We start from the raw sequence: 5,159 nt of genomic DNA on the forward strand, positions 1-5,159 counted from the left end.
ATGGAAATGTGCATAACTCTATCATACTACCTCGAAATTCGACGATTCTTGTTGCTATGGTTCCGTAATTACGATACGGACCTAATAGATCAATACAATCACAAATCAAAGGTCTTTTTTATCAATATGTTACCCTTTATGTCCAAAGAAACGACATTGAAACGTTAAATAAGAGCGCGATACAATCCAAACACATCTGAAACACACCCGAGGCCCTTGGGACCCCGTCCAGTTACGAAAACTAGTCCCAAAATATAACACAAACCTACTCGAGGACTCAAATCATACCAAACAAAATCAAAACCATGAATCGATGATCAAACTTTAACGAACGTGTCCGAATTACACTTAAACAATCCGGAATGACGCCAAACTTTATGTACGAGTCATAAATTACGATACGAATCTATTCCAAGATTCAGAATCCCAAACGGATATCGATAACACCAAAATCCACTTCAAACCAAACTTCGGAAATTCTAAAACTTTCGAATTGCCAACTCTCCACAATAAGCGCTGAAGTGCTCCCAGACCACCCGATACTCAACTCGAACATACGTCCAAGTACGAAATCATCATACAAACCTATTAGAACCTTCGAATCCCGATTCCGAGGTTATTTACTCAACAGTCAAACCTTGGTCAACTCTTCCAACTTAAAGCTTCTGAATTGAGAGTTCTCTATCCGAATCAATTCTGAACTTCCCGAAATTCGATTCCGACTACGCGTACAAGCCATAAAATATGAAGTGAAGCTACTCAAGGCGTCAAACTGCCGAACGACGCGCTAGAGTTCAAAACAACCGATCAAGTCGTTACATATTAGGTGTACAATATATTTCATTTCATTAGTTAAGAAAATGAGCTGAACATTTCCTCTCTCTATCTCTTCTCTTCTTCTTCTTCTCTCTTCATCTATGCTCTCGATCCTTCTGTAAATATCAGACATGGAGGACCTATGGCTTGATATTAACAGTAAGAGTATGATATATATCTAATTAATTACACTTTGATTGTTCGTCTTTGTAGGTTCAGGCAATAATTAATCATCTTGACTCGACAAAGAAATGCACCATACGACGATCTATATTGATTTATTCATAGAAATTTATACCTTTTTCTTCCATATTTAATTATTTACGAGGAATCTTATTTTAATAATATTTATAGTATTTTACAAAACTAGCGCGATTTGCGCGTGTAATCCTATATCAATACAACAACAACAACAACAACAACAAGCACAACGACAATAACATACCCAGTATTATCCCATACCGTGGGGTTTGGGGAGGGTAGTGTGTACGCAGACCTTACCCCTACCTTGTGAGGATAAAGAGGCTGTTTCCAATAGACCCTCAGCTCAAGAAAGCATAAGCACCATATTAATGAAAATATAGACAAGAAGGGACAGTACCAAAAAGCCATACAAAAGCAGAATAAAAACAACAAGATAGTAAGGTGATCAACAATGAAAGAAAATAACAGTTAGTCATAAAAACCTACTACCAACAAAACGTGAGACTGTGTGCCAATACTATTGTTATGAATACTCTAGACTACCTACTCTACTACCCTAATCCTCGACCTCCATACCTTTCTATCAAGGATCATGTCCTCGGTTAGCTGAAGTTATGCCATGTCTTGTCCAATCACCTCTCACCATCTCTTATTTGGCATACCTCTACCTCTCCGTAGGCCCTCCAATGTCAACCTCTCACACCTCCTCACCAGGGCATTTGTGCTCCTCCTCTTCACATGACCAAACCACCTAAGCCGCGCTTCCCGCATCTTGTCCTCAATAGGGGCCACACCCACCTTATCGCGAATAACCTCATTTTTTATCTATCTAACCTGGTATGCCCGCACATCCATCTCAATATCCTCATATTTACTACCTTCATCTTCTGGACATGAGCGACCTTGACTGGCCAACACTCAGCCCCATACAACATCGTTGGTCTGACCACCACTCTGTAGAACTTACCCTTAAGTTTCAGTGGCATCTCTTGTCACACAAAACACCGGACGGAGTCTCCATTTCATCTATCCCGCCCCAATACGATTTGTGACATCTTCATCAATCTCTCCATTCCCATAAATAATAGACCCAAGGTACTTAAAAGTTCATCTCCTAGGGATGACCTGCGAGTCCTTCCCCTCCTTGAATCTAGCCACTGAACTTACACTCTAAGTATTCTGCCTTGGTCCTGCTTAACTTGAAATCTTTAGATTCCAGGGTCTGCCTCCATACCTCTAATTGTGCGTTCACACCGTCTCACATCTCGTTAATCAATACAATATAATCTGCAAATAGCATGCACCATGACACCTCCCCTTCGATGTGGCACGTCAGCACGTCCATTGCTAGAGCAAACAAAAAAGGGATAGGTGCCGACCCTTGATGCAACCCCATCATAACCAGAAAATGGTCTTAGTCCCCGCCCACCGTCCTCACTCGGGTCTTTACTCCATAATACATGTCCTTAATCAACCTAACATAGGCAACATATACATCTCTAGCCTCCAAACATCTCCACTAAACCTCCCTCAAAACTTTATCGTACACCTTTTCTAAGTCGATGAACACCATATGCAAGTCCTTCTTTCTCTCCCTATACTGTTCCAAGGTGGATGGCTTCTATAGTCGAATGCTCCGGCATAAACCCAAACTGGTTCTCGAAAATAAACACACTCCTCATTACCCTTAGCTTTACCACTCCCTTTCAGACTTTTATAGTATGGCTAAGCAGCTTGATACCCATATAGTTATTGCAATTTTGGATACCACCCTTGTTCTTGTATACAGGAACCATCGTGCTCCACCTCCACTATTCGAGAATCTTCTTTGTTCTAAAAATGACATTAAATAACCTAGTGAGCCACTCCAAGCCTGCCTTGCCCACACTTTTCCAAAACTCTACCGAGATTTTATCCGGCCCGGTCTCTTTGCCCCTGCTCATCTTACGCATAGCTCCCTCAACTTCATCAACCTACAATACCCAAAGTCACAATGTCTCCCGGAGAGTTTCAAATCACCCAGTACAATGCTCATGTCCGCCTTCTTATTCAAGAGACTATGGAAGTAGGTATGCCATCTCTGACGGATAAACCCCTCATCCAACAAAACTTTACCATCTCCGTCCTTGATGCACTTCACTTGGTCCAAGTCACGCGCCTTCCTTTCTCACGCCTTGGCTAACCTGAACAACCTCTTATCCCCACCTCGGCCCTCGAGTTCCTCATACAAATGATTAAAAGCTGCAGTCTTGGCCACCGTAACTGCTAGCTTTGCCTTTTTCTTAGCCAACTTACAATGCTCCCTATTCACCCTTTTCTCCTCCTCGTCTACACTTTCCACTAGCTTCGGATACACTATTTTCTTGGTTTCCACTTTTTTTTGCACCTCTTCATTCCACCACCAGTCTCTCTTATGACCACCAGAGTAACCCTTTGAGACCGCTAATATCTCTCTTGCGGCTTCCCTAATGCACTGCACAGTCGTGGTCCACATAGCGCTTGCATCCCCACTACTCCTCCAAGCCCCCATAGTCAAGAGCTTGACCCCCAACTCCTACGCTTTAGCTTCCGTTAAGGCTCCCCACTTGATCCTATGTTGGCTATACATCTCCCTCTTCCTCATCTTTCTCGTGATCTCAAGGTCCATGACCAGGAGCCTAGGAAGGGTCGAGAGGTTCTCACTCGGGATGACCTTGCAATCCGTTCAAAGACCTCTATCGGACTTTCTGCAGAGTAAATAATCAATCTGAGTCTCGGCCACCGAACTTCGGAAGGTGATCAAGTGCTCCCTCTTCTTCAGGAAACTCGAGTTTGCTATCACCAAATCAAATGCTCTAGCAAAGTCCAGTAGAGACGTTCCTCATCCGTTTCTATCTCCAAAACCAAAGTCACCATGCACATCATCATATTCCTATATCAATAAATATATTATTTTAAAAAATTACATAAATATTTATTAAATAATATGTTTGACTTATAAAGTAAAAATTAACGAAAAGGCTTGAGTTCTTGAAGATGTCACTCAATGGAGAAAGAAATCCTGCCATAAAAATCCTCAAATGTCTTATTGTAATTTCTTAGGATATCTATAGGAATATCTTATGAAAATCGGTGTTATTTCTATGAAAATAACATTAAACATAAAAATACTATTATCTACAAAATTTTGTCGAATAAACAAATTAAAAATTGAATTTTTCTATCACTTTGGGAATGAAAAGGTTGTGCTCGTGAAAAGAATTGGTAAGTGACAATGTAAAGTCTAAAATAAATAATATTATCTTAATATTCTATAACAAATAACTTAATATATAAAACATATAGGGAGTTGTTATTCGTTGACAACTCATTTATAATATAGTTTGTCTTATACTATTTATTGTTTCAAGATTGTATTTTTATTAATTAGACTCATAATACTATACTATAACCAATTTTGCGATATTTCTGATTTCTTTCATCGGTAATGGTCTCCTTATCAAAAAAAAAATTTATTTATCTTAAGATATTTATCAACTTAAAAATAATTTTATTTAGATGATGCAACAACAACATACCCAGTATATCCCCAAAAGGTGGGGTCTGAGGTGGATAGTGTGTAGGTATACCTTATCCCTACCTAGTGAAGGCAAATATATTGTTTATAATAGACTCTCGGCTCGAAAAGGGTGAGAAGAAGAAGAAGAGGAAGAAAATAAGGAAGGAGGGGAAAAGCAAGAAAAGGAAGAGAGAAGAAAAAAAGGGAGAAAATGATGAGTAGTACCAAATAGTCACAACATGGAATACAATACTTGGGCGAACATAACCACATGACGTAATAAAGATCTAAGAATAAGAAGGGACATGCGTGCTATTAAGACTACTAGTAAGCAATGAGAAACTTCGAACTGCTTGCTAACCTTTTACCCTAATCATCGACCTCCACACCCTCCTATTAAGGGTCATGTCCTCAGTGAGTTGAAGCAGTGTCATGTCCTGCCTAATCACCTCTCCCCAGTACTTCTTAGGCCTACCTCAACCTCTTCTCAAACCCACAACCTCTCACACCTCCTAACAGGAGTATCATTGTTTCTCCTCTTAACGTGTCCGAACCATCTCAGCCTCGCCTCCGGCATCTTGTCAACTTAAATTTATTTTTA

The sequence above is a fragment of the Nicotiana tomentosiformis genome, chromosome 8, assembly GCF_000390325.3.
Source record: "Nicotiana tomentosiformis chromosome 8, ASM39032v3, whole genome shotgun sequence".
Taxonomy (NCBI): domain Eukaryota; kingdom Viridiplantae; phylum Streptophyta; class Magnoliopsida; order Solanales; family Solanaceae; genus Nicotiana; species Nicotiana tomentosiformis.